Below are 18916 nucleotides of genomic sequence, written 5' to 3'. Positions count from 1 at the left end.
GAATTTAGAGGACTTGGAGCGGGATTGTCACAGCTCTGTGATTGCATTTTATTTGCTACATTAAACAAGCAGCCCCAGATCATAGGGAGAATATCGTAACTGTCTTGCTCCCGGGATCCTGTTTGTGCTTCCTTGAGGAGTTTATGTGTGCAGTTGGACTGGACCCAAGAGGGAAGGAATGAAACAGGGTAAAACTAGGCAGGTGAGTGAGTGAAAGGAGTGGGGGGGGGAGCATCTGTTTTGCTTTGCTCAGAAATAATTTTGCTTCTTGCTATTTCTGTACAGTCTTGCCAAGCCTCCCTTATTTGGAATGAATAATTCCATTATCTGGACTCCTGTAGGTCAGGGTGTATATATGAGAAGCACCAAGATTCCCTTTAGGGGCCGATCAGTCTCTGAAGAAAATGGTTTTTCTTTGTCATGGAAAATATGCAAATATTCTTTCAGCCCTGTAAATCAAAAGGTGTTGGCCTAATATATATATGTGTGTGTGTGTGTGTGTGTGTGTGTGTGAGAGAGAGAGAGAGAGAGAGAGAGAGAGAGAGAGAGATGGGGGGGGGGAGAACTGACACTGAATTCAGTACTTGCTAATCCTAACAAAAAAAACCTTGCTCACTAGCAGCTATCAGAATTAGAATCTACAATATAAACAGTGAGCTGGCTGTGTTTAAATTTGGAAGGAAGACAGTTGCTCTCTGCACAAGTGCCTGTTGGAAATGGTGCTGGGCTGCTGTGGCTCAAGTTACTGCTACTGCAGGCTCACTCTTTCTGCCCTCTGTAGGGGTTACTGGACACATGTCCTTTCCTTTGGTGCCAGAGCCAGAGCCAGTGCTAGGAGGAGTTCAGGGGTTCTGGCTGTGGTTGGTTGGAATGTCCAGTGGCAAGACCCAAACTTCAGTAGTGGGGGCTTGGGGAGCTTCAAGGAATGGTTAGAATCAGCTGTTCCAAAACATTTCATGATGGGGGACACTAAATAGAAGGTCACTTAGCATGGAGGAGCTTCCTATTGGCCTCACCCCATGCACTGGAAGAGATTTCTCTCTCATCCTAATTACACTTGAGAATTGTGTCCCACACAGTCACATTGGGAGGCTGGTAATACTCAAGTCTCTCCGAATTTCTTCTGATGTATCCCACCCAGCTGTTTGGGAATCTGTAGTTAGGTGTGCAAATACTGGGGTGATTCCTGGTGTTTCAGCCTTCTTGATGGACAAGTGTTTTTATGGTGTGGGTACATGGCTGAGAGGTAGAATTAATTGTCCCAATATTAAAATGTCCCAATATTAATTGCAGCTAACCTTTGGCTAGACTGCATACACAAATGATTCCTGTGCGCCCGCATTTTGTGACATCCAAGTAACACTCAACGCATGCAGAGCATCATTTATGTGTGGGCACATCTGTGTAAATTGTGGCTGTTGCCTGCAATAGGCTTGCAAGCTGTGATCACGGTCCCTCCCTCCCAAATTAGTGTACACAATAAAAAATTCCTTCCAGTAGCACCTTAGAGACCAACTAAGTTTGTTATTGGTATCTGAAGAAGTATACATGCACACTTAATTTTGTTTTGACTATGGCAGATCAACATGGCTATCTACCTCTTAACTAAAATTAGTGTACGTTTTTCAAGGTGACGCTATGATCCCACATGTGTTGGGTATTGTTACATGGGCATTAATCCTCATGAGCTAAATGTTAACACATGGAATAGCTCAGAACTCTTATTTACAAGGCCTATAGCCTGGGTTAGATTTTGTAGAGCCTCATATGAGGGAGACTGTTGGAAACCCAAGCTGAAAACGCTGCCCTCTCTTCCGGAGAGGCTGCTTGTGCGTTTGTGATAGACAGATTGAAATGGACTGATGTCGTTTTGTGATGGCTGAAACCAAGTCACAGAGGTGTCAAGATGTGCTCCAGTCAGGAAATGGTCTTTCTCTTCTGCTGCCAGGGGGCTACAGTGTCCACATCGCAGAATATCAGCCGTGACAACTCTATTAAATGAATTCTCTTTCTTTTGAACTTTTGTGATTAAAGCTCTCAAGCAGTTCCTGCCTTTGAGCTGTGAGTAACGGGGTTGGGGAGATGGAAGTGAGAAACATGTGCAAGACAGAGAGTCAGGGATACAGACAGGAAGAGATGGAGGCAAGGAGGACAGCATTGGGAAAACAGGGCAAAGGAGCAGGAGGGGAATGGAGGGGTGTCAGTGAGAGACAGGCTGATGCAGAGGAACAAAGGATAATGATAGGCTGAAGAGAACCTGTGAGCCAGCTGTGAATTTGTGTAGCTGGGAGATTTCCAGCATCCACGGACAATTTCAGGACACAGAGGAAGAACAAAGAACAAGGAAGAAGAGGAGAGGCAATAATAAAAAATTATTATTATTACTGAAGCCACAGCCATCTAAAGCACTATGACACCATGGCTTCCTTCATGGCTTCCTTCTCAAAATTGTGTGAACTGCAGTTTGCTTATGGGTGCTCTGTGGGTGTTAAACTGAAGTTCCCAGGATTCTTTGGGGGAAGCTGAAGTTTATACCTAATACAGAGTATCTTTTTTATAGTATACCAGAATAAAAGAAATATTTTTAACATCTAATCTAAAAAGAAACAGGAGCAAAGAGAAGGGAAAAGAAACAGAAGAAAGGGAAGGGGGGAAGAAAAATTGAAAAAGAAAAAGATGAAAAGACTTCTGATTCTCTTTCTGTCAGCCAAATATAGTAACTTGTTCAAAGTATTCACTCAAATTGGCATCCAACTATTTTGTTTTCTAGAAACCAATATTTTTTGAATCTTTAAATCCAGATGTTACAAGTTAATTTTCTCTTTCATGCAAGAAGTCCATAAGAAGTTTCCAGTCCTTAATAAATGTCAATAATTATTTTTCTTAGAATAAACACATTTCTTCCTTTGCCTCAGGAGGGTTCCTGGGCTCGCTCTGGCTTTTGTCACTATCTGAAGTAGCCAGTGTCTCCCTTGGAGTACTCTTCCCAAACGCTGCTAACCTTCTGCATCCTCACATATAATATTCCCAACATCCTTTTATTCTTAACCGCACGTTGGACTCCTGTAGCAGGTTTGCAGCTTCTATGTGCATGTGTGAATGGGCCTTTTATGCTACAGCTTCCCAGCTGCCCTGATTCCTCTCAGTCCCCAGCATAAAAGGGGTAGACCAAGGCCACACAGTGCGTCCAGGGCTGAGCTGGGATTTGGAGCCCAGCTTCTCTTGGTCCGAGTCCAGTTTTCTATTCCCTGGAACCACACTGGCTCAAACAAGGTGGCTGTTGTTTTTGGACAGTGTTTTCCTGGTACTGGCAGTTAGTCGTCTCAGAGCTTCTGGCAGGTGAGCGACATCGTCAAGAACTTGAAGGGACTGTATTTATATGTGAGTTCACCCCTTCAGAATGGACCATTGAGACTGGGAGCCTCAAATTGCAAAGCCAACCATGTTTGTTTGGCAGGTTGGCCTTGGCCATTCTGGCAGCTTTGCCGGTAGGAGGTATGTAACCTGCCACTCTTCCTTGGCCAAAGGCTGGAAGTTCACAGGAGGATACTTCTGAAGTAATGTTTTCTTCCATGGGAGCGATTTTGAAATTGTGTGTGTGTGTGTGTGTGTGTGTGTGTGTGTGTGGAGGAATACATGTTGGAACCAGAAGCAATGGAACAAACTGGGTGCTCCCCTTGCTCCCCCCCCTCTGGAAAATCAGTTCAGAGGAGTTGGCAAAAATATGTCATATCTTCCTCTGAGATCTCAGAATCCACTTGGATGACCACTTCTGCTTTAATCCCTTGAACACATATGTTTAAAAAACAACAAAGTGACCCAAACTAGGGAGATTGTAAGACTTCCTGCCTTAAATGAGAGATAATCTACATGTGGAACTACCTGGACCACAAACTCTGGTTATCTTCCCTGTTACTGGTGTCCTGCTGGTACCTGACTTCTTCTCTGTCTTTCAGCAGGCTTTGAACTCTGTTGTTGTTTGGGTATATTGATTGTCTTGAAATCATCGCCTGCTGCTTTTAGTTTCTCATTGTGCTATATATTACAGTGGTACCTTGGGTTAAGAACTTAATTCGTTCTGGAGGTCCGTTCTTAACCTGAAACTGTTCTTAATCTGAGGTACCACTTTAGCTAATGGGGCCTCCTGCTGCTGCCGCACCGCTGCTGTGCAATTTCTGTTCTCATCCTGAAGCAAAGTTCTTAACCCGAGGTACTATTTCTGGGTTAGTGGAGTCTGTAACCTGAAGCGTCTGTAACCCGAGGTACCACTGTACATGGTTTTAATGATGTGGATTCCTGTTGCTTTTTAGTTCTGATGTTGATTCCAGGGTTTTGTGCCTCTGTCGGACAGGAAAAGTAGAAATTTCAGTTTTAAATAAGACATTATAAACACCTTATTGTGCTTTCCAAATCTATGATTCTACCTCTTTGGGGGTTCAGTGAAGTTGTGGATCTGATATGTGATACCATTGTTTTATCTTAGATGTGGTGAAGGCCACACTCCCTCATGGGGAAACTTGGGTGGGGGGATGTGTTGGTGGTGGACCAAAGTGGGTAGAGTGACTCTTACCTTTGATACAGGAGACTCCATTCAAGCCCCACACAAATCAGAGGCTTACTCACATACACAACACCTTCCATCCAGTTCAAGGACCAATTTCAGCCAGGCAAAAGCACTTGAGGGTGAGGGGTGTGGCTTGTAGTGAGCATGGGGTGGTCTATGCAGCGGGGCTAGACATTAAGCCTCCAGACTGAGGTCCATCTGTTTTGTTGTTGTTGTTTAGTTGTTTAGTCGTGTCCGACTCTTTGTGACCCCATGGACCAGAGCATGCCAGGCACTTCTGTCTTCCACTGCCTCCGCCGTTTGGTCAAACTCATGCTGGTAGCTTCAAGAACACTATCCAACCACCTCGTCCTCTGTCATCCCCTTCTCCTTGTGCCCTCCATCTTTCCCAACATCAGGGTCTTTTCCAGGGAGTCTTCTCTTCTCATGAGGTGGCCAAAGTATTGGAGTCTCAGCTTCACGATCGGTCCCAGTGAGCACTCAGGGCTGATTTCCTTAAGAATGGATAGGTTTGATCTTCTATCCACCCCCAATTTATCTAGCTCCGCATTAATAGTGAGACTTTGGAGAGTTGCTGCCAGGCAGATGTCTTTTCTGGCTCTGCTACCTGAGTTCCGAAACCTGGAGGCTGAACCTCAACCCCTTCTTTGTTTGCAAAGCACATACTCTGCTACTGAGCTCTGAGCTATTTTAGATCTTAGAAATTGGGTGGCTTAGTTCAGTGTTAAGAAGATAGAAGTGCAGCTGTGCCAGTTCAGAATGTGGAGTTCCCTCTTTGTGCCACCAGATATTTTCAGAAGCTTGCCGTCTGACTTGAGCCAGCCTGTCCGCTTTCTCAGCGGCATCCTGTCCACCCAGCCCCAATATCTAGTGTGCTTCCTCATATTCCTATATACGACTTCCCCAACCATCAGCACCTTGCCCGTTAAATTTAAAAAAGCATCTTACAGCCATGTATCGCACAGTTTCCACGGCAAGCTTTCTCTGTCACTGCCGCCGACCAAAGACTCTCTTTGAAGTGAGGGGGTTAAAGGCATGAGTGTAGCTTTATGATGATTTTAAATTATTAAGAGGTTTTGGTTTCTTCCCTTTGGGGAATAGCCCTTCAAGGGCTGTCTTTGCAATTACTTCTTTAGAGTTCAGTGCTTGGCAGATCTGTGTGAACCACAGGTTGAGACACAGGCTATGCTCAAAGGGAGCAATCAGCTAAGAGGTTAAGGGTGCAAACTGGAAACCTGCCCAAGGCAGCAGATGCACAAACTCTTGGAGAACAGGGGTAAATGGCATTGGTGACACATTTCTGATGGCTAGGTGACTGGGCAATAGGATAGCAGATGAGCGTCTTTAGAAGCACAGTGTAAGTGGGGGGCGGGGTGGAGCTCTAATTCTTCACATTGCAGTTGGGGCCTAAATCAGCTGAAGGCACTCAAGAAAGACTGCAACATCTCACTGGTGCTTTCTGAGTTCTGGGGTGTCAGGGAGTGGACTGAGGGGGACGAGACTGAGGAGGAATAGTCTAGACCGCCACCCCTCCTGAACTTCCCAGAGAAGAGGAAGGCAGTATTGAATTACAGCAGTGGTTTGAGGAAGGTCACAGCTCAGAGACAGGTGAACAGAAGCGCTGGGAGGTGTTGGGAGAAGAGAAGGGGGAGACCGAACAACCAGCTGACACTGGAGAGCATTCCTGACCCCCCTTCTCCCAGAACTTGGCGTGCACTGAAAGTGGAAGAGCGAAAGACTCAGAGACAATTAGCCCCTGGCGGCCACTGTAAGGGAAAGTGCTGTTGCTAGGAAGGGAGGGGGGAGGAGCTCAGTTGGAGCAACACCATTTTTAGGAAAGCTGCATTCTTTCGTTGTTATTTGTGAATAATGACTTGGTAAGAGCTCTTTCCATTTCTCTGATTCTGGGCTGCCCCGTGGGAGGGAGCTGTTTTCCCCAAAGCCTGACATGGGGCTATGGAGTGGGGGGGGGAGCAAATCCAGAGTTGGCAATAATTTAGTGATAGATGACCATGCATCTTTGGCCCAACAACATACAGGGTGCTCTGTGCAGTTCTCCATGTTCTACCTCACAATATATATATTGTAGAGATGAAACAGGGACAGGAAAGAGTAGCCATGGCTGCATGCATGCTATGCATTTAAAGCATGTGGCTCCCTTAATATTCGGTTGGATGCTGCTCATAGTGGCTGGGGAAACCCAGCCAGATGGGCGAGGGATAAATAATAAATTACTATTATTATTAAGAATCCTGGGAACCTGTTTGTTAAGGTTGCTGGAAATTGTAGCTCTGCGATAAGTCAACTACCGTTCCCAGGATTCTTCAAGAGAAGTCATGTGCTTTAAGTGTGTGGCATTTGCATAGCCTAAAGCTGGCTGGAGGCAGGGATGAGATGGAGGATATTTTTTAGGAAGAAAGTCATCAGCTGTTGGAGTTCTGAGAGAAGGCAAGGACAGAAGATGTGTTTCCACTGTGTCCACCATGTCTTGTACTATGAGCACAGTTTGAAGGAGTCACACAGGAGACACAAAGCAGGGGTGTAGGATTTGATCCAGATCCCTGGCATGTGTTCATCACACACTTGATGACATTTATCTCCCTTTCACTGTCACAGCACTCACCATTTACGCATGTGGCTTACACAGTAGAAGCATATCTACTGCCCAAAACTTGAAGCGCTCCTAAGAGGAAAGATGCTAGAAGTTTATAAAGATCTGCACTCTTTGGGGAGAGAATAAACATAATAGAGAAATTATTCGTTGCCTCTCAAAACACTAGAACCTGAGGTCATCCAGTTAAATTAATTGGCAGTAGGTTCAGGACAGACAAAGAGAAGTGCCATTTTAAGCAATGCATAATTAACATGGAGATTGTCGTGGGATGTTGGGAGGCATGGACGTGAGCATAAATGGCTTTTAAAAGGGGTTAAAAATTCATGAAGGGATAGGCTTGTTAATGGCTATTAGGCATAATAGCTAATTGGCAGCTCCATGTTCAGAATATCAAGCAAACAGCAGAGAATGGCTCCTTGCTATCCCATTTTGTGACCTTCCCGGGAGCACCCAGTTGGCCACTGCTGCAAACTAGCCAAGCTACATGGACTTTTGTCCTGGTCTAGCAAGTCAGTTCTTAAGTTACCAACTGATTGAAGATGATCTCCTTAACTGGATATTAATTCTCAAGCTTCATGTTTTGCACATGTACCCTTAAATATGCACCAAGCAACATATCTAGCTTTTCTGCGAAATCTCCCTTTAGCCAGTTCAGCTCTCAGAGAGAAAGGCCACTTAACTTTAAGCTGGTTAAGGATTCTAAGCTGGTAGCTGTGAGCCTGGACTATCTGTTGCAGTTGACCTCAAATAGCTAAAGTAGATTCTCAACCTCTCTCCCCATCAATGCAGTAAGGTTAAAGTGGCAGTCTTAGCCCCGGTTGTTAGAGAGTAAATCCCACTTTGCTCTCTGGGTCCCACTGCTGAAATAAACATGAACGATGGAATATTTTCCTCTTAATCCATATCCCTTTCTCCCTCTTCCTTATAACATCTAAGTAGGCACAATTTGTGGCATGGTGCCATCATGCTGTGCATTGCTCCATTGGTTGTCCACTGGTTTTGCAGCATTGCACAGTCCATATGACATCACAGCACACATTTTATTTACCTCGATCGGGGTGGGGAAACCCTTTTCAGTCTGAGGGCTTGCATTTCCTTCTGTGCAACCTCATGGGGGCAGCATATCAATAGGCAGAGCAAATCATGCAAATTTTACCCTTTGTACAGTAGGCTAGTTCATCCGCACAGTCATGCATCCCTCTATCCTTTATCTAGGCAAGTAAATGGCATCATTAGAATTCAAGAACACCAGGCAAAACACTCAAGGGGTGCATGAAATTGGGCTGGGAAAGGAATGCTGCCAGATAGAGAGACTTGAAGAGCTGCATCCCCCACCCCCCAGCAACCAGACCCAGATGTTGCAAGCAAGAAGGGACAAGAGACACAGGGCAGCAGCAGCTCTGTGCTTCTCACAATGACTTTCAGCATTTAATTCTTGCTCTCAAAGTTGGCTAGGGGACACTATACCTAGAAAGAAAAAGAAACGCAATAATTATATAAACATGAAGTGGTACTCTGCTGTCACTTGCCTGATACTCAAGGAGCATGTATATTCTGGCTGGCAGATCAAAACCTGCCTATCTTGCTTCTAGATAGGGATCACTGGGAGAGGGGTAATACCCCCTTCACTTCCACACAACTATTAACAGTGCACTTCCGCAGGTGACAGCTGCATTGAGTTCAATGGGACTTACTCCTGGTTGAGTGTGTATAGGATTGCAGTCTTCCTCTTAGTAGACACCCTGCTATATTTTCTCCAGGCACTGATAGCTTATATTTGGTAGGTGTCAGCTGCTCTCCTTCACGCGTGGCAGAAATGCAGCATTCACTGGAGAAACCGCAGTTGTCTGTACATGATACGTTTATTAGAACTATGTTATTTTAGATGGGTGCATTTATCACAGCAGACAGGAAGACAACGAGTTATGAACAATGGTTCCCAATGCTGATCTGTTCCGTTGTTTGCCATTTCCCTTGTCTGTATACACCCAAATGCTGCCTCCTTGGTCTGACATAAGCAGCATGTCGGACCCTGCCAAACAAGATACGAAACTTTTTTTAAAAAATGTGTTCCCTGTAAAAACATGGATTCTGTTGCAGTGGGTCAGATCTGTAGGAACTGTACAAAACTTAGAATTTTACCATGTAAGGCTTTTTCTAGCCCTGGGAGTTTCAATGTGGGCTTTCTGTGGGCATATTATGATACATGTTCCCAAACTACCAGAATAAATTGTGTAGATGTGTGTGCCAGTTAGAAGAATCTCTTCTATTAAAGGCATGTGCATATCCAGCCTTACTGTGACGACAGGGTGTTTTTGCATTTAGGGCACAACTGTACATGATTGCCCATCACTGCCCATCACTCCTAACACAGGATGCTTGAAAAGCCAAGGCAGAAGGCAAACTCACCCTCACTCTCTACTTTACAGGTTTGGGTCAGCAACCTGTGTTTCGAAGATGTGGCCTTCTGCTGTCATGTGTAGTTCTGTCCTAAAATCTTCCACTTGCGCCTGTAAAAGACTGCTTTGCATGTGTTGATTGCTGTGAAAAGCAACTGTATTTTTTATTTTATTTTTTGCAACCAACACATAGGGTGGTATCGAATACTTTTACCGCTTAGAGTAGACCCACTGAAATTAATTGACATGACTAACAATTCCATCAATTTCAGTGGGCTTAAGTCTTGAGTAGGACTAGCACTGGGTATTACCTACTAAGTGTGGGTCTAATACACAGGAATAACAGTTTTTTTCAGGTGCCCTGGTCAGATCACATGCTTTAGGATGTACATTACATATTCACGTTACATGCTTGTTGCAAAAAGAACCCCACCCAAAAACAAAACTCTGGTGTCTCACCTGAGGTTTATTTTAACAGTAGCTGTAATATGTACATCTGCCAGAAGCCTATAATTTTCACTCCTTTGGGATGTTCATTCTTTGGCCTCTTAAACAACTCCTTCAAAATGAAGCAAGGCAGGTTTGTGTGCCTCTAATATGCGGAGGGAACCACTCGAGGCCCACGCCAGGGACTTTTCAAAGCAGTAGTTACAAAGACCTGAATGCAGCTGCTTCAAAAGGCAGAAAGACTTTGCACAGGGTGTGAACTCACAATGGAATTATGTGCTGCAGGAGCTTTTTGAGGAGAAGAGTAAACTCTGGATTTTAAAATGAGGAGAGGGAAGGGCTGGGTAATATGAGCCTGGCTGACATGTGTAGCCACACAAGTAAAGATAAGTATTTGCTTAATCAAATGCCATGCCCCAGGGCACAGGTTGATGGCGTGGACAGGGTTTGACAACACCATGCATTGTGTTCAGTGCCCAACCAGGTGCATGCTCTGAGCAAAGGGAATCATAGAATCATAGAGTTGGAATAGACCACAAGGGCCATCGAGTCCAACCCCCTGCCAAGCAGGAAACACCATCAGAGCACTCCTGACATATGGTTGTCAAGCCTCTGCTTAAAGACCTCCAAAGTAGGAGACTCCACCACACTCCTTGGCAGCAAATTCCACTGTTGAACAGCTCTTACTGTCAGGAAGTTCTTCCTAATGTTTAGGTGGAATCTTCTTTCTTGTAGTTTGGATCCATTGCTCTGTGTCCGCTTCTCTGGAGCAGCAGAAAACAACCTTTCTCCCTCCTCTATGTGACATCCTTTTAGATATTTGAACATGGCTATCATATCACCCCTTAACCTCCTCTTCTCCAGGCTAAACATGCCCAGCTCCCTTAGCCGTTCCTCATAAGGCATCGTTTCCAGGCCTTTGACCATTTTGGTTGCCCTCCTCTGGACACGTTCCAGTTTGTCAGTGTCCTTCTTGAACTGTGGTGCCCAGAACTGGACACAGTACTCCAGGTGAGGTCTGACCAGAGCAGAATACAGTGGCACTATTACTTCCCTTGATCTAGATGCTATACTCCTATTGATGCAGCCCAGAATTGCCGCGTCACACTGTTGGCTCATGTCAAGTTTGTGGTCAACCAAGACTCCTAGATCCTTTTCACATGTACTGCTCTCAAGCCAGGTGTCACCCATCTTGTATTTGTGCCTCTCAATTTTTTTGCCCAAGTGCAATACTTTACATTTCTCCCTGTTAAAATTCATCTTGTTTGTTTTGGCCCAGTTCTCTAATCTGTCGAGGTCGTTTTGAAGTGTGATCCTGTCCTCTGGGGTGTTAGCCACCCCTCCCAGTTTGGTGTCATTTGCAAATTTGATCAGGATGCCCTTGAGTCCCTCATCCAAGTCGTTGATAAAGATGTTGAATAAGACCGGGCCCAAGACAGAACCCTGTGGCACCCCACTAGTCACTCTTCTCCAGGATGAAGAGGAACCATTGATGAGCACCCTTTGGGTTCGGTCAGTCAGCCAGTTACAAATCCACTGAGTGGTAGCATATTCAAGACCGCATTTTACCAGCTTCTTTACAAGAATATCATGGGGCACCTTGTCAAATGCCTTGCTGAAATCAAGGTAGGCTACATCCACTGCGTTCCCTTCATCTACCAGGCTTGTAATTCTGTCAAAAAATGAGATCAGGTTAGTCTGACATGACTTATTTTTCAGAAATCCATGCTGACTATTGGTGATCACAGCATTCCTTTCTAGGTGCTCACAGACTGTTTGCTTAATGATCTGCTCCAGAATTTTCCCTGGTATTGATGTCAGACTGACTGGGCGAGGTTAGGTTGGAAGTGCTGGGCAAAGGCTGTGGGTGGGGAAAACACAGAACTTGCACCCTGTTCTCCTGAGGTGAATTCTAGGTTATTGGTATGCTGCCCATCCACTCAGCATGATTTAGTAAAATGGCATGGGTGGATAGTAGCGAAGGCTGCTGTTCTGTGGCATGAACAGTTTCTGGTTCTTCAGCAGTTTACTCCCACGATAAATCTGCATTGCTACAGCATCATTTTACACATGCAGAATAGATGAAGCTTTGGGGAAGGGCTGTTGCTCGGTAGTAGAGCGTGTGCTTTGTATGCAAAAGATCCCAGATTCAATCCCTGCCATCTCCGGGTTGTGGTGGGTAAAGCCTGTTAGAAACCCTGGAAAGCCACTGTCAGCCAATGTTGACGATACTTAGCTAGATGGACTAATGACCTGGAATCCCATAATTAGGACCCAGCATCTTTCCTTTGGGGATCTGAGCGGAAGACATTTTGTACTTCTTCACATGCTGGTAGTCTTTGGTGGAAGGTGGTGGTGGTGGTTGTTTTTGCTTCAGCACTTCAAATCAACTTTAAGTGTGCAAACTGCATTTCCCGGTATGTGGTTCAATCCTATCAGAAAATAGCTGCAGTCTGGAAGTGCCAGAAGCCTTGCATGTTATACCTGGATATTGCTGCTGCTCCATAAAATCTCTACTCCTAATCTACCTTCATGTTATTACAGCCAGAAAAGTGGGCACAGATTTATTTATTTATTTTTTAAAAAAGAGAATCTGGGGCAAAGAGAAACAAGCAAGAAACTCCATAGTCTCCCAGTTCAGTAGCAGATAGAGAATTTCCAGACTGCAGCCTCGCAAACCTAGCAGGTGGACAGGCTTTTTTCTTCAGAGAGCAGAAATTTTCACAGTTCTGCTTTGAAGTGTGAAGGCTAAACCTTATGTGGGATCATCCAAAAGCTCATTTTAGGTGCGCGTAGCACATGCTGTGTGTGAACCCTGCTGTGGTAAGAGGACACAGCATGGCAGTTTTAGTGTGTGAAAATCTCACTGCAAAAAGGGTATTTTGGGATAAGCAAGGGCACCTCCTTGTGGGTCACCAGCCCAAATAGGGGAAAAACAAAACAGAGTTCTCCTCCAGAAACTGACACTGTTGCTCTTCTTCTCCCTGTGTCTGTGATTTCCAGCGACTTGCCAATAGGCCAGCTACCTCTTAGCCTTTCAAGCCGAACCAGGTGGGCTGAAAGGGAACTGGCCTCACCATGGATTCCCTTCCTTCTTTTCTTTGTGTACCCTTTGCAGGACATATAAAGCAAGGCTGAGGTGTTTTGTTTTTTTCTTTGGGTAAATGGACAGCTTTTGTATTGGGCTTCATCCCATGTCCTGTCCAAAATACTTAAGTCCATCCACAGGCTCAGTAAAACCCTGTGAGCTCCACCTTTGGCTCCATTCCTGGGACTCTACACCCCATGTCCCATCTACCACACCCAAATGGTTCATTTCAAGAGTTAGTAACCAAACTACCTCTGCACCACCGATATCTGAATGGTTATCTCACATCCCATCCCAGTTGTAGTAGGTAAGAGTTGACAGCATCTCCTGTTCTTTCAGCTCAGGGATGAGGAGCCAGTGGCCCTTGAGAGATGTTAATGAACTACAACTTCTATCAGTATTGACCATGCTGACTGAGGCTGGTGGGAGATGGGAGGCCGAGATGGGAGTCCAACAACATTGGGAAGGCTAAAGATTCTCCATCTTTGCTTTAACAGATGACTGCACCTTCTGGTTATATAGCAGTGGATTTGTTCAGCTTTTTCTCTCCTGCATTTTTAATAGGCTGTGTGTATTCATTGGTGTGGGGGGTGTATATGCATACAATGTGAGTACACACACACAGGCATATATATATTGAACAAGAGTAGAAATTCTGTGCAGAAACCCAGCTGGCACGATTGACCACGTATACTCAAATGTTTTATTGAAATCAGTAGGGCTTCTGCCCAGGTAAGTGGGACTAGGTTTGCAGCCTTGTACAAAATCTTGGTAACTTTGCAGCTAAAACATCATTAGCTTTTTACCTTGAAAATGGGATTCGTCAATGTCAGAGGTGCACTTAAGGAAATATTGTCCTCTCTTTTTTATGGGTTGTCAGTAAGAGAAGTTAAAAGTATGTCACTTTGAAGTGGCATTTTGAAATGGAAAAAAGTGTTATTTTGACATGTGCAAACATGCCATTCCCTCAGTAATACCAACTTTATTCATATCAACATTTCAGGCTTGGAAATGTATTGTTCCTTTTGACATCTCTCCCACCTCCCATGTAGTACTGAAAAGAATTTGGAAGTGGCCAAGTTCCAGGGAGCTTGGATGCTTGTCTCCTGGTCATCTCGAAATATATTTATCTTACTTTCAGCCTTGATAGTAACATAAGATTGTAAGTAATTACCCGTAGATAAATTAGGATAGGAGGTGGTAACTCAACCAAGGCTTTCCAGTGAGCAACAGCGATTTGACATCTAAACCCAATGCTCTGCACAGCAAGCACTCATCCTGATGGGTCAATTAGATATGGTGCTGCCTTATATAGAGTCAGGTCTCTGATCTGTTTAACATCATTCTTCTCAGAGAACCAAAAAAAGCTGTTACACGGTTTGGCAAGCAAGTTATTTTCCTAACAAATAGGGCAGGGCTTGCCAACGTTTGTGGTCTCATAGGTACATTTGCAAACTGGTAATTCTATCATGAGCAACAAACACACACACCACAACCTATTCTACTGGTTGCAGCAGAATGCTTCTTTCAAACCTAATTTTGACAGGGGAGGAGATGGGCATCACATTGGTGATCTCTGTTATATTAGATTACCCAAATGAACAGTAATCTAACAGTTTAGCAACAAACCTGTCTTTAAGAGACTGGGGACTAGATCAATATTGGGCGTATTAATTATGGATTACCAAAATGTATGTTTGAAGTGTTTAGCTTTATATAAAGGCTATTGCTATTGTTGTTGTTGTTAATGAAATGTCTATACTGCCCTTCATTTGACGATCACAGGGAAGTCTACAACATAAAAACACAAAAATACACACTATAACAACAAAAACAACAACACCCTCAAGATCACCTGTAGTTCTGAGAAACTATTTTTGGTTAGAAAAACTATTTGTTGTTCCAGCAAGAAAGACAACATGGTGTAGTGAGGGATTTACCCTATTTATTTCAAGCCTAGTAAGGACAACAACAACTACTGCTGCTATTTTTTAAATTATCATTATTTCATATTGTATGCTGCTTTTCCACAAAAACGTGCCCCAGAGTGGCTCAGAGCACTACAGCAAAAACCCACATGAATGGGCCATGGGCACTGGGCACCAATAGGTTTGCAGGGTCAGATCCTTCCTCCAGTTTCTCATGAGCTGTAATCACCACCGCTCTATCCTTCCCATCCACTGATCTGGAGTCTGCTATGGTGGCAGCTAGCAAGATGGAGATATTTATCCTCTACTCCTTCCTCTCAGGCTGTGTTAGGCCAACAGCTCTGGCAGTTGCAATTTTCTCCATCCCCTTCCAATATCAGTAGCCCTTAGAAAGCAGCATTTCACAGAGTGGCTGGCATATGGGTCACTGCTCTAGCGGCACTCCAGGTGCAGGAAGAGGGAATGAAGGAAAGAGCTCCTTCCTGCCCATCAGAACAGCCAGTTAAAGAGATAAGGGGGGGTCTGGAGGCTGGGTGTTTGGGAGGGGCAGGAGGAAAGAGTTGAGTTGTTATTTGTCTTGGATTAAATTCAATACAGAGAAGAACTCGGGGGAGTTGCAATGTAACACTCACCTTCATTAATGCTCACCTTGTGTTTAAGGTGAGCGTTTCAGATCACCAGGGTTCATATTCTGAGCCAAGGAAATGTAAACTTCGGCGCGATCTGTGTGTTTGTCTTCCAAGGAATCTCTGTATATATAACCCTGTGTGGTTCCAAGGCATGTTTTAGAGGGCACAACCTCAATTTATGTGGGGGCTGAGCAGGCCTTTGGCCCTCATTCTCACCTCATCTGGGCTGTCAGTGTGCTAAAAGGCATCCAACACCAGCTGCATGTTGGAGGGGAAGATCCGTGGTGGTGAACAAGTTGTTTTTCGGGGAAGTGTGTCTACTGTTGTCCTTCACATTGAAGAACAGTTTATGGTTCTATGGAACCTCCTGCCATCTCTCTGACCTCCAATACCGTTTAGCAGGAGATACATAGAGACATAGAAGACTGCTTTATACTGAGACAGATCATTGGTCTGTCTAGTTCAGTACTGTCTACACTGACTGGCAGTGGCTTTCCAGGGTTCCAGGCATGGAGTCTCACCCAGTCCTACCTGGAGATGCTGCGGTTTGAAATGGGGACTTTCTGCTTGGAAAGCAGATTCTCTGCCCCTGATCTGCAGCTCTTCCCTGAAAGGCAGAGATTGCAAAGTATATCTTTCACAGTTGAATATATTTCTGTGCTGTACTGTTGAATATCTGTGGCTGTCGCCTAGCTCTAGTCTGATGATCTCTAGCTTACTACATCCTAGTCCTGTCAGATGAGAGCTTCATTCGCCTCAGGTTTTCATGAAATCCCCAAAAGAGGCATGTTGGTACCATGATGTATTTTTCTCACTCTCTCTGAAAAGATCAAGCCTTGCTTTGCTATACCAAGTCAGACCACTGGTGTATCTAGTTCAGTAGTAGTGGTACTGTTAATTCCCTTGATATGGACACTACAGTGGTACCTCAGGTTACATATGCTTCAGGTTACATATGCTTCAGGTTACAGACTCTGCTAACCCAGAAATAGTGCTTCAGATTACATACTTTCCTTCAGGATAAGAACAGAAATCGTGCTCTGGCGGCACGGCAGCAGCAGGAGGCCCCATTAGCTAAAGTGGTGCTTCAGGTTAAGTACAGTTTCAGGTTAAGTACGGACCTCCGGAACGAATTAAGTACTTAATCTGAGGTACCACTGTATACTTCTGTTGATACAGCCTAGAATAGCATTAGCTTTTTGGGTGTTAATTCCTGTTCAGCATTTGGTCTACTAAAATCTTGTTTTTCAAGATCCTTTGTCAACTGTGAGACCTGCTGTGCTGACTGTACTGTCCCTGGGATGGAACCTTAGTGCTGGGCACTGATCAACGATACTAGTCATTTGGAGAGATGTTGCTGGCTTGGCACAAACACCAGCGCATTAATCTATGGCCTTATGTGCAGCTACGTCTGCCATCTCGTTAAGCCCAGATGACAATGTACGGGATAGGGTCAGCCCAACGGCTATCAGTCAGGGCTTAGCAACCAGCAAGTGCTTGCTTTTGAATTCTAATATCCTTGAGGATTGCATTTCTCCCAAACAAGGGAGTGGAAAGCTTTGATGCTGTGAGCTTTGACACTGGCTAGATATAAGGCATCAAGTGAGGCTGCGATTCCTTAACCTTCAGAGAAAATGATCTGGCTTTGAGTTCTGCATTGAAATCTTGTTGATATCCTCCCTGCTGCGCTTGAGCCTCAACTGGAAGTTATAAGCATTTGTGGCTGGGCAAGAATTCAGCAGTTCCAGATCAACCTAACCGCAGATGGGGTTAGCAAGCATCCAGGCACACCATGTCTAATTGTTCTAAATTTGTGCGTCGGTGGGCCATGCGCATCAGTATACAGGCACTGCAGAAGTAAGATTGCTGGTGATCTGAAGCATGGGCTGTGGAAGACTTGCTCTGTTTGGTCCTACCAGTAAACACCATCTCTGAAAATGCCACCTACTGATACCCGCTGAAATTTAGCACAGGTTTCGTGAAAAACATTCACCTGTTACCTACCAAAATGTAAGCTCAGTTTGACTTTCTATAGTATTGCATCTATAGTATTGCCATAAATACATGTGATATTTTGCTAAGCTGTGTCCTTCAGGAGCATAAGCAAGAAGCCACACTTTTTAAATAAGTGTTCACGGGGAGAGAGCATCTTTGGCTTCCTCTTCATCTCTTGAGCTCTTCAAAATGCGACTTTGAATATGATTGTTGATTGCCTTCCTTTTTATAGAAGAATTTTTCTGTGTAGCAGGGGTGGCTAATCCCCAGTTTGGGAGCCTCACTGTCCCTCAAGCAATTTTTTCCTGGCCCTCCAAAATCCCATCCATTAAAGTAGACATGGTGCTGGGAAGAGTGAAACTCAGTGCTCTGGTAAATCACCTCCGTCCCCAGGCACCACATGGATAATGTTATGAGCAGAGAGGGGAAGATCACCTACCCCCCTCAGCATGGATCAGCAGATGAAGGAGGGGGGTTGCTTCTGTGTGCACCCCTCTCTCCATGTGAGAATGTGTGGTTCTGCTGCCCCCTGAAGGTGAATACAACCCCCATTGCTGTATAGAACAGGGGTCAGCAAACTTTTTCAGCAGGGGGCCGGTACACTGTCCCTCAGACCTTGGGGGCGGTGGACTATATTGAGGTGTGTGTGAACGAATTCCTATGCCTCACAAATAACCCAGAGATGCATTTTAAATAAAAGGGCACATTCTACTCATGTAAAAACATACTGATTCCCAGACCGTCCACTGGCCAGATTTACAAGGCGATTGGGCTGGATCTGGCCCCTGGGCCTTAGTTTGCCTACCCATGGTATAGAAGATAGTTTTGCAATCCTCAAGGTTGGTTATTTTCAGAGTACCTTTCCCAAGGTCACCCAGGGGGAGTTCCCTCACCTAGGAGTGCTAGATCAAGCTTTGAAATGTAAGGGGCACCCTGGAGCTGACTTGCCTGTTCTCCGGATCTCCATAACGCTCGGTCATTTTGAAAGGAGTACTCACTGGGTTCTGTGGGGCGCTGATTTTCTGCATGGATGTCCAGGGTTGAGAAACCTAGACCCTCCCGATGTTGTTGTCCTACAGTTCCCACTATCCCTGACTATTGGCCATGGTGGCTCAGGCCGATGGGTGTTGGAGTCTAATGACAACCTAGAGAGCTGGTGGTTCCTTAACCTTGGCTTAACCTGAAAGAATACCGATTTAGCAGCCCCGTCTTTGAGTTCCAAAGCAATAATAAGTGTAGATATAATCTCATT

The 18916-nt window shown here is 44.8% G+C and overlaps 1 protein-coding gene across 10 annotated transcripts in view; it reads left to right on the top strand.

The window, feature by feature from the left end:
• Positions 1-18916, top strand: part of EPB41L1 (erythrocyte membrane protein band 4.1 like 1) — a 170942-nt gene that overhangs the window by 97206 nt on the left and 54820 nt on the right. The gene's annotated exons all lie outside the window — the stretch shown is intronic.

Source organism: Podarcis vaucheri (assembly GCF_965113315.1).
Source record: "Podarcis vaucheri genome assembly, chromosome: 6".
Taxonomy (NCBI): domain Eukaryota; kingdom Metazoa; phylum Chordata; class Lepidosauria; order Squamata; family Lacertidae; genus Podarcis; species Podarcis vaucheri.
The sequence above is the reverse complement of the archived record's forward strand: the minus strand, read 5'-3'. Positions and strand labels throughout refer to the sequence as shown.